The following is a 12,138-nucleotide window of genomic DNA, read 5'->3' as shown; positions in this document are numbered from 1 at the left end:
TGCTGCCACTCTAGTTCACTGTACCATCACTACTGTGGTGTTGTGCTGCCACTCTCGTTCACTGTACCATCACCATCACTACTGTGGTGTTGTGCTGCCACTCTAGTTCACTGTACCATCACTACTGTGGTGTTGTGCTGCCACTCTCGTTCACTGTACCATCAAAATCACTACTGTGGTGTTGTGCTGCCACTATAGTTCACTGTACCATCACTAGTGTGGTGTTGTGCTGCCACTATAGTTCACTGTACCATCACCATCACTACTATGGTGTTGTGCTGCCACTCTAGTTCACTGTACCATCACTACTGTGGTGTTGTGCTGCCACTCTCGTTCACTGTACCACCACCATCACTACTGTGGTGTTGTGCTGCCACTCTAGTTCACTGTACCACCACTACTGTGGTGTTGTGCTGCCACTCTAGTTCACTGTACCATCACCATCACTACTGTGGTGTTGTGCTGCCACTCTAGTTCACTGTACCATCACTACTGTGGTGTTGTGCTGCCACTCTAGTTCACTGTACCATCACTACTGTGGTGTTGTGCTGCCACTCTAGTTCACTGTACCACCACCATCACTACTGTGGTGTTGTGCTGCCACTCTAGTTCACTTTACTATCACTACTGTGGTGTTGTGCTGCCATTCTAGTTCACTGTACCATCACCATCACTACTGTGGTGTTGTGCTGCCACTCTAGTTCACTGTACCACCACCATCACTACTGTGGTGTTGTGCTGCCACTATAGTTCACTGTACCACCACCATCACTACTGTGGTGTTGTGCTGCCACTATAGTTCACTGTACCACCATCACTACTGTGGTGTTGTGCTGCCACTATAGTTCACTGTACCATCACCATTACTACTGTGGTATTGTGCTGCCACTCTAGTTCACTGTACCATCACTACTGAGGTGTTGTGCTGCCACTCTAGTTCACTGTACCACCACCATCACTACTGTGGTGTTGTGCTGCCAGTCTAGTTCACTGTACCATCACTACTGTGGTGTTGTGCTGCCACTCTAGTTCACTGTACCATCACCATCACTACTGTGGTGTTGTGCTGCCACTATAGTTCACTGTACCATCAGTACTGTGGTGTTGTGCTGCCACTCTCGTTCACTGTACCATCACCATCACTACTGTGGTGTTGTGCTGCCACTATAGTTCACTGTACCATCACTAGTGTGGTGTTGTGCTGCCACTATAGTTCACTAAACCATCACCATCACTACTGTGGTGTTGTGCTGCCACTCTAGTTCACTGTACCATCACTAGTGTGGTGTTGTGCTGCCACTATAGTTCACTGTACCATCACCATCACTACTGTGGTGTTGTGCTGCCACTCTAGTTCACTGTACCATCACTACTGTGGTGTTGTGCTGCCACTCTCGTTCACTGTACCACCACCATCACTACTGTGGTGTTGTGCTGCCACTCTAGTTCACTGTACCACCACTACTGTGGTGTTGTGCTGCCACTCTAGTTCACTGTACCATCACCATCACTACTGTAGTGTTGTGCTGCCAATCTAGTTCACTGTACCATCACTACTGTGGTGTTGTGCTGCCACTCTAGTTCACTTTACCACCACTACTGTGGTGTTGTGCTGCCACTCTAGTTCACTGTACTATCACTACTGTGGTGTTGTGCTGCCATTCTAGTTCACTGTACCATCACCATCACTACTGTGGTGTTGTGCTGCCACTCTAGTTCACTGTACCGCCACCATCACTACTGTGGTGTTGTGCTGCCACTATAGTTCACTGTACCACCACCAACACTACTGTGGTGTTGTGCTGCCACTATAGTTCACTGTACCACCATCACTACTGTACTGTTGTGCTGCCACTATAGTTCACTGTACCGTCACCATTACTACTGTGGTGTTGTGCTGCCACTCTAGTTCACTGTACCATCACTACTGAGGTGTTGTGCTGCCACTCTAGTTCACTGTACCACCACCATCACTACTGTGGTGTTGTGCTGGCAGTCTAGTTCACTGTACCATCACCATCACTACTGTGGTGTTGTGCTGCCACTCTAGTTCACTGTACCATCACCATCACTACTGTGGTGTTGTGCTGCCACTCTAGTTCACTGTACCATCAGTACTGTGGTGTTGTGCTGCCACTCTCGTTCACTGTACCATCACCATCACTACTGTGGTGTTGTGCTGCCACTATAGTTCACTGTACCATCACTAGTGTGGTGTTGTGCTGCCACTATAGTTCACTGTACCATCACCATCACTACTGTGGTGTTGTGCTGCCACTCTAGTTCACTGTACCATCACTACTGTGGTGTTGTGCTGCCACTCTCGTTCACTGTACCACCACCATCACTACTGTGGTGTTGTGCTGCCACTCTAGTTCACTGTACCACCACTACTGTGGTGTTGTGCTGCCACTCTAGTTCACTGTACCATCACCATCACTACTGTGGTGTTGTGCTGCCACTCTAGTTCACTGTACCATCACCATCACTACTGTGGTGTTGTGCTGCCACTCTAGTTCACTGTACCATCACTACTGTGGTGTTGACCACAGAACTCTGAACCTGAAGAACATAGACCCTGAACTTAACCTCTTATCCACTATCTATGACAATTATCACTTTAATGATCTAAATTGCAGATATTTTGCAGCACATGATGTAAACAATGTATTAACTCATAATCACAATGTCTCTGTAATCAATTTGAACGTTAGATCCCTAGGTAAACACTTCGATGGTGTTAGTGCCTTGATTGAAGCTATTGACAACAAATTCTCTTTTATTATACTTTATTTATTTATTTTTATTTATTTATGCATATACAAGAATGTACATAAGGAATGTGAGGATACAATTATGGTAATTACAGTCTTGTAAAGCCACTAGCACGCGCAGCGTTTCGGGCAGGTCCTTAATCTAAGAAAATTTTAAGGAGGTAAATACTTGCAAAATTTATAGACAAAAAAATGATAACAGATTACATGGAATGAAAAAAAAAAAAGATGAGAGAAAATTATAGGTACAGTATATTAAAGCACATAGGTAGCTATGATTGATTGCAATGACAGCTTAAAATGGTAGTTGACAACAAATTGGTAGGCACAATACAGCAGAAACAATATAAGATTGATTGCAATGACAGCTTGAATGGTAGTTGACAAAAATTGGTAGTCACAATACAGCATATGGCTAGCACATAAAAGAAGACAGCAATGAACACAATGATAAGGTTGTTTGATATTACATAAAAATTAGGAGATTGGGTACCACTAGGTACAGAGCAAATTTAAAGCTCAGTGTAGGAAACTAAATAGATGAAGTTAGGTACTTTTTGGTTTTGCTTTTAAATAAGGCAAAAGTTTTACAGTTTTTCAATTCACTAGGGAGTGAGTTCCATAGACTAGGTCCCTTAATTTGCATAGAGTGTTTACACAGATTAAGTTTGACCCTGGGGATATCAAAGAGATATTTATTTCTGGTGTGGTGATAATGGGTCCTATTACATCTGTCCAGGGAGAGTTTCAGAGCATGGTTTGCATTTAAGAACAGGGTTTTGTAAATATAGTTGACACAAGAGAATGTGTGGAGGGAGTTAATATTTAGCAAGTTTAGAGATTTAAACAAGGGAGCTGAGTGTTGTCTGAAAGCAGAGTTAGTTATTATTCTGATAGCAGATTTTTGCTGTGTGATGATGGGCTTAAGGTGGTTTGCAGTGGTAGACCCCCATGCACAGATACCATAATTAAGATAGGGGTAGATTAGTGCATAATATAGTGAGAGGAGAGCAGAGTTAGGAACATAATATCTGATTTTGGAGAGTATACCAACTGTCTTAGAAACTTTCTTAGTTATGTGTTGAATGTGGGTGCTGAAGTTGAGTCTCTTGTCTAGGAATAGGCCAAGAAACTTGCCATCATTTTTATTACTGATGTTAATGTTGTCTATCTGTAGCTGAATTGCATTTGATGATTTGCTTCCAAATAAGATGTAGTAAGTCTTTTCGATGTTTAATGTTAGTTTGTTCGTTGACATCCATAAGTGGACTTTTTTTAATTCATTATTCACAACATTATTTAGTGTATGTGGGTTGAGGTTTGAGTAGATAAGGGTAGTATCGTCAGCAAACAATATAGGTTTGAGAATATTAGAGACATTAGGCAGATCGTTTATATATATAAGAAATAGAAGAGGTCCTAAGATGCTGCCCTGTGGCACTCCAACGGTAATTGGTAGAGTGGAAGAAGTTGTATCATTGATGGTTACATATTGGTGTCTGTCACTAAGATAGGATCGGATGTAGTCAAGGGCAAGGCCTCGGATTCCATAATGCTGGAGTTTAAATAAGAGGTAGTTGTGATTAACAGTATCAAAGGCTTTTCTTAGGTCAATGAAGAGTCCAATCGGAAACTCATTTTTGTCAAGGGCTGAGTAGATAATGTCAAGGAGACTAATGATTGCATCATTGGTACTCTTTTGGGACCGGAAGCCAAACTGGCAGGGGCTGAGTATGTCGAATTTTACGAGGTAGGAATAGAGCTGTTTGTAAATAATTTTTTCAAATATTTTTGATAGAATGGGTAGATTTGATATTGGTCTATAATTGTTTATGTCCGCCGGATTGCCTCCTTTATGGACTGGCGTTACTCTTGCTTTTTTGAGGATATCAGGGAAGGTGTGACACTCTATAGATTTGTTGAACAGTAGTGCTATGGGTGGGGCAAGGGCATGGGAGGCTCTCTTGTACACAATGGACGGAATTTCACTGGTGTTCCCTGCCTTGGTTTTTAGAGAGTGTATGATGGACACAACATCTGCCGGGCTGATTGGTGAAAGGAGAAGAGAGTTTGGATAGCTGCCTGAGAGATATGTGTTAATATGTGTCTGAGTCTGTGGGATTTTACTGGCAAGATTAGCACCAACCGATGAAAAGAAACTATTAAATTCATTTGCCATTTCTAAATCAGTTGACGGTATATCCCCATCCTTGTAGAGTTTTATTTGGTTATGTGAGTGTTGTTTAGTTCCTAGGATACTAGAGATAGTTTTCCAAGTGTTTTTCATGTTGCCTTTTGCTTCATTGAATCTATTCACATAATATGCAAGTTTTGCCTTTCTTATGATACTGGTAAGCATTGATGAGTACCTTTTAGCTACTTCCTTTGAAACTAGGCCTTTGAAACTTACTGAAACATGGTTGAAAGAGGATACTACTCAGCTCTTTAACATGCCTAACTACTCAGCAATTCACAACTGTCGTCAACTTCAGAGAGGTGGTGGCACTGCTCTTTACTACCACCAAGAACTAACATGCTTAAAAGAAATTAGAACCAGAGACTGCTATGGGGAGTATATCTTCGCCAGCTTCAGAGTCAAGGGTGCCGAGTCTGTCCTGACTGTGCTTCGCCAGCTTCAGAGTCAAGGGTGCCGAGTCTGTCCTGACTGTGGGTGCAGTTTATAGAATTCCTAACACTGATGTGTCCGAATTCAACTCAAACCTTAGAAATCTAATACTTGATAACAGACTGAACAAAAACCACCTAATTATCGCAGGGGACTTTAATATTGACCTCTGCGAGCCTGAACACCCCACTGCTGTTAGCTTCCTCAACTGTATGAATTCCTGCTTCCTCATACCCTTAATCACTAGACCTACTAGAATCACTGATAGCACTGCCACGACGCTCGATCACATCTGGACAAACATAACCTCTCCGCTTACTTCAGGTATAATCACCGATAGCACTACAGATCATTACCCCACATTTCTCTTAACTAACATTAGCAAACCACCTCTTGAGTCAAGAGTGATACGTTTTAGACTACACAATGAAACTGCTATAGACAATTTTATAACTGCTGCTGATAATGTCAACTGGGAGTCCGAGTTAGGTAACATAGTGGACATCAACCTAGCAGTGCAATCTTTTCTTCAAAAAACTCTTAGCCTTTATAATACCCACTGTCCTATGCTTACAAAACAAGTCACAACCAAAAGGCTTAACAATCCCTGGCTTACAAAGGGAATACTTAAATCTATTAATAAAAAACATGACCTTGAGAAGAAGTATAGGTTAGGAATTGTCTCCAAAGAATTCTCAAAGAATTACTCATTATTGCTGTCTAAGATAATTAGACGAGCCAAAACTAAGTACTACGAAGATAAATTTACCCAAATAAACCCCCTCCCCACTCAGCTCGTTGTCGCCGTGTGGGGGCTTAGTGGGCGGCTGCCGGAGTGTGATGCTCCTTGGGACAGTCCTCTGTCCTTTTCTAGCCTTGTGCTCCTGCTGCCGTCCTCTCCAATTTTGCTGGGCATCTTTTCCTTTTCCTTCTGTTTCGTTTTTCTCCCCCCTCTTCTCCTATCTGCTTGCCGTTTCCTGCCGACCTTTTGCTCTTTCTGGTTCTTCCATGGACTTCTTCTATTTTGACGCCCGGGTGCTTGAGGAGGCATACTCATGCACCCGTAGAACTGCAGTACCCGACGTCGAGAGCGAGGGGAACCTTTTATTGTCAATCCCCACTTCGTCACTGAACCCGATCTCGACGGACTGTCGGTTTCTTAAGGTGGCGTTTGTGGGGCGTATACTCACGACGCACCCCTAGGAGGCCCCGACAAGATCGGCGATAGCTTCTTGTTGGGTGTCCTGCCTCTAATTGTGGCTCCATGGTGGGTGTGGGGGCACATTCGTGAGTGAATTCTTCATTTCGTCAAGATGATAACCCCTGTTTCGGCTGCTTCTGGCTTACCTTCTCAGGCTCGTGGGGTGGGCGACCAAGCCCCCGAGTCGGTCCGTATTGGAAGACCGGGCTCTGTAGCCTCCGCTGCATTGGGCCCCGACCTTGCTCCTCCTTTGGCCTCTCTGACTCCTTCCCCTGGCTCCCCTCCCTCCTCTGTGGTTGGGTCGAGCCCCAAGCCCCCAGTGGTGACTACCTCGTCCCCTGGCGCGGCTCCTTCTCTAGTTGTAACTACTGCGCCTTTTAACCCCTCTCTCTCTGGGGGTTCTCACCGCCGTCCTCGTCACGGCCGCCCTCGCTCGATTCCTTCCAGTTCTGCTACCTATCAAGCCTTGTTTGGTCCCGCTTCGTGGGCCAAATATTTTGATCTCCTCCCTCTTGATTCTGCGCCTCCTGACGATTTCTCCCTTCATCGACATCTCATTGATTCCGTGGATGCCTCCATTACTTTCAACCCCACTCGTCTCGGTACACGTGTCGTTGCTGCTCCTTCTCAGGATGCTGCTTCCCGCTTGGCTGCCTTATCCTGCCTTGGCGAGACCCCCGTTCGGGTCTCGAAGAACGCTCAGTTGAATGCCAGTGTTGGCACTATTTTGCTCCCGCCCCATGTTGCAACCGGTGTTCGGGACCTGCGCGACTGCCACGACGATATTCGCCATATCCTCGCTGCCCAGGGCCATTCTATTCTCCAGGTGGACACGTTTACTCGTCCCCCTCGTGGTAGTCGCCGTCAACCCCTCCGGGTTGTGAAGATTACCTTTGATGGTAGGACCCTTCCACCCTCTGTCATTCTTGCTGGTGCCAGGTGCTCTGTCCAGGAGTACATTCCTTCTCCTCGGCTCTGCAACAAGTGCTGGAGGTTTGGGCATGGTGCCCTCCGCTGCTCCGGGACTGTCTCTCTCTGTCCTTTGTGTGGTGGCGAAGGTCACTCTAAGTCGGAGTGCACTTCTCCCCAGGCTCGTTGCCTCAACTGCGGTGAGGCCCATCCTACCTTCTCCCGTGCGTGTGTCCATTACAAGCTTGAGGCAGCCGTCCTCAACCTGAAGCACCGGGAGCGTTTATCTTTTCCTGAGGCGAGGCGCCAGGTTCGCCGGCTCCCGCCTTATGCTAATATCTCTTATGCTCGCGTGTTGCGCTCTTCCTCTCCTCGTCCTTCCCGCCTTCCTCAGACTCACAACCGTTTCCGGGCCTTGGACCCTGATGCGCCCACTGCCCCCTCCTCTGTTCCTTTGGGTTCTCTCCCGAAGGATCCTCCTCCTGGTCCTCTGTCTGGGGTTCCCCTTCCTTCTACCCGGTCTGTCGTGTCTTCTGTGTCTTCTTCCTCGTCCCCCTCCGATCCTCCTTCCCATCCTCTTCCTCCATCTATTGGCTCTCCCCACCGCCTGTCGGTGCGGGCGGATGTCCATCGCTCTCCTAACGGCCGTCGTGTGTGCTCTTGTTCGGCTTCTCCTGTTGAGACACTGGAATCCGTTGCCCGGTACGTAGTTGCTGGGACACCGATCTCTTTAAGTCAGAAGCGTAAGCCTGGCTCCTCTCCTTCCTCTTCCCCGGCGGGTAAGAAGGCTTCGCTTTCTTCCTCAGCTCCTCCTGGTTGATACCTGGTTGATGGGGTTCTGGGAGTTCTTCTACTCCCCAAGCCCGGCCCGAGGCCAGGCTCGACTTGTGAGAGTTTGGTCCACCAGGCTGTTGCTTGGAGCGGCCCGCAGGCCCACATACCCACCACAGCCCGGTTGGTCCGGCACTCCTTGGAGGAATAAATCTAGTTTCCTCTTGAAAATGTCCACGGTTGTTCCGGCAATATTTCTTATGCTTGCTGGGAGGACGTTGAACAACCGCGGACCTCTGATGTTTATACAGTGTTCTCTGATTGTGCCTATGGCACCTCTGCTCTTCATTGGTTCTATTCTACATTTTCTTCCATGTCGTTCACTCCAGTATGTTGTTATTTTACTGTGTAGATTTGGTACTTGGCCCTCCAGTATCTTCCAGGTGTATATTATTTGATATCTCTCTCGTCTTCTTTCTAGTGAGTACATTTGGAGGGCTTTGAGACGATCCCAATAATTTAGGTGCTTTATTGCGTCTATGCGTGCCGTATATGTTCTCTGTATTCCCTCTATTTCAGCAATCTCTCCTGCTTTGAAGGGGGAAGTGAGTACTGAGCAGTACTCAAGACGGGACAACACAAGTGCCTTGAAGAGTACAACCATTGTGATGGGATCCCTGGATTTGAAAGTTCTCGTAATCCATCCTATCATTTTTCTGGCTGTCGCAATATTTGCTTGGTTATGCTCCTTAAACGTTAGGTCGTCAGACATTATTATTCCCAAATCCTTTACATGCTGTTTTCCTACTATGGGTACATTTGATTGTGTTTTGTACTCAGTATTATGTTTAAGGTCCTCATTTTTACCGTACCTGAGTACCTGGAATTTATCACTGTTAAACATCATGTTATTTTCTGATGCCCAGTCGAAAACTTTATTAATATCAGCTTGAAGTTTTTCAATGTCCTCAGCCGAGGTAATTTTCATACTGATTTTTGTGTCATCTGCAAAGGATGATACGAAGCTGTGACTTGTATTTTTGTCTATATTGTCTATAAGTGCCGCAGCACGACAGATGTCCTGGTGAACTTGGGGGTCTATATTCGTACTGCTTTTGCTGCGAAGACCTCCGTTGTTGCCGTCCTTTTTGACCTAGAAAAGGCTTACGACACCACTTGGCGTTATCATATCCTATCTCAACTTCATTCTTTTGGCCTTCGTGGTCATCTCCCTCTCTTTCTCCACAGCTTCCTCTCTCGTCGTTCCTTTCGGGTGCGCCTTGGTACCGCTCTCTCTCCCTCTTTTCAGCAATACGAAGGTGTGCCCCAGGGTAGTGTTCTGAGCACTACTCTTTTTCTTGTTGCCCTCAATGGTCTTCTTTCCTCTCTTCCTTCTGGTGTCTTCTCCGCTCTCTATGTCGATGATCTTACCCTTTGTTGTCAGGGTGATGATTCGCCTCTCCTTCAACGCCGGCTTCAACTTGCAATTGATGCCGTGTCGTCTTGGGCCACAGGTCATGGCTTCAAGTTCTCTACTTCTAAGACTTGTGCCATGACTTTTACGCGGAAACGGGTTGTTCTTCATCCCTCTTTGTCACTTTATGGTCATCCCCTTGAATACAAAGATTCCGCGAAGCTTTTGGGGTTATTCCTTGACACTCGTTTGTCTTGGTCTCCCCATATCTCTTACCTCCGTGTTGAGTGCTCTAAGGCCCTTACCCTCCTTCGGGTCTTGTCCCATACTTCTTGGGGGGCAGATAGGCGCACTCTCCTTGCTTTACATTCCTCTCTCGTCCTGTCTAAGCTCGATTATGGTTGCCCTGCTTACTCGTCTGCTTCTCCTTCTACTCTTCGCCGTCTTGATGCTTTGCACCATACTGGGTTGCGCCTCAGTTCTGGTGCCTTTCGTTCGACTCCCATCCTTAGCTTGTATGTTGACACTGGCTTCCTGTCTCTCCAGGACCGCCGTGATCGCTACTGTCTTCGCTATCTTGCGTGGTCCTTGCAACATCCTTCCTCTCGCCTCTGTCGTGCTTTAACTTTTACCCCTCCTGCGGTTCCTGTTCCTCTTCACCACCTCCCTCTTTCTGTCCGGTTATCTCGCCTACAGGATTCTCTCTCCGTTCGTATTTCTGATGTTTCTCCTCGTGTTGTTCCTTCTTTGCCCCCGTGGAGGGTCCCTCTTCCGCGGTTTTGTACTTCCTTGACCCGTATCACTAAAGCTTTTACCCCTCCTACGGTTCTAAAACGCCTTTTCCTTGAGCACTTTTCTTCTCACTCCCGCTCCGTTTCTGTCTTCACCGATGGGTCTAAGTCAGCGGACGGTGTTGGCTACTCTGTTGTTTTTCCTGATCGCACTTATATTTGTCGCTTGCCTCCGGAGACTAGCATCTTTACAGCAGAACTTTATGCTATTCTCTATGCTCTTCGTCTCCTGCTTTCTCGTTGTCAGTCTTCCTTTGTGGTTGTTGTTGACTCTCGTAGTGCCCTCATGGCTCTCGGGTCCTTTAATCCGGTTCATCCAGTAGTTGTCGAGATCCAGCATTGGCTGTTTCTCGTTCACAGTAAATTTAAGTCGGTTGAGTTTTGTTGGGTTCCCAGCCATATTGGTGTGTCTTTAAATGAGCGTGCGGATGCTGCCGCTAAGGAAGCTGTCCGCTCTTGTCCCATCTCTCGTAAAGGCATTCCGTATTCCGACTTTTACCCAGTTATCCATTCCTCAGTCCTTACCCGTTGGCAGGCTTCTTGGTTGTCTGTTACTGGTAACAAGCTACGTACTCTTAAATGTTGTGTTTCCTCGTGGCCGTCCTCCTTCCACCGTAACCGGCGGTGGGAAACAGCTCTGGCGAGGTTGCGTATTGGCCATACTCGCTTAACCCATGGTCACTTGATGGAGCGCCGCCCTGCTCCTTATTGTCCTAGTTGCATTGTCCCTCTTACGGTCGTGCATGTCCTTCTTGAATGTCCTGACTTCCAGGACGAGCGTGTGTCTTGCTTTCCGACCGCCCCTCGCGGTCACCTGTCCCTCGATAGAATTCTTGGTGACTCGGATACTTTTGATATCGTTCGCCTTATGCGTTTTTGTTCTCGTATTGGCATCCTTGGTGATATTTAGCGCCCTCTGATTATTTTGCGTATTTGATGGTGCTACATAGCCTTCCCGGTTTGGTGCCTTCTTTTGATAATTACTTACTTACTTACCCAAATAAAGAGCAACATTAAACAAACTTGGAGAACAATTTCTCAAATATTGGGATCAAAGAAGTCTTTAAATAACAAACCGACTCTCCTGTCTAATAACGATGGTCAGCTTTCAGCCTCTGATTCTGCTATTGAGTTCAATAGGTTCTTCTCTTCCATTGGTTCATCCCTTGCAAATGATATTCCATCTTCCAGTACAGACATTAATGACTATCTTTCAGGTAACTATCCACAGTCTCTGTACCTAAAGCCTATTAATTCCACTGACGTCAATGAGATAATCCTTTCCCTTAAAACCAAGTCTGGTGCCCTTGAGGAGATACCAACTTTAATTTACAAAAAAGCCTCCAGATCTTTAGCCCCTGCTATTGCTTTGCTCTTCAACAAGTCACTTGAACTCCAAACCTTCCCAGATATTCTAAAAAAAAGCGAGAGTAACGCCTGTCCACAAATGTGGTAATCTCACAGATGTTAACAACTACAGACCTATATCTATCCTGCCAAACTTGTCAAAAAATTTTGAAAAACTAATCTATAAGCAGCTTTACTCATATCTAGCCAAACTCAATATACTTAGCCCTTGCCAATATGGCTTCAGACCCAAAAAAAGCACTAACGATGCACTTATTAGTATGCTTAACTCGATTCATACAGCT

This window comes from Procambarus clarkii, chromosome 14 (genome assembly GCF_040958095.1).
Source record: "Procambarus clarkii isolate CNS0578487 chromosome 14, FALCON_Pclarkii_2.0, whole genome shotgun sequence".
Taxonomy (NCBI): domain Eukaryota; kingdom Metazoa; phylum Arthropoda; class Malacostraca; order Decapoda; family Cambaridae; genus Procambarus; species Procambarus clarkii.
This window is presented reverse-complemented; position numbering follows the sequence as displayed.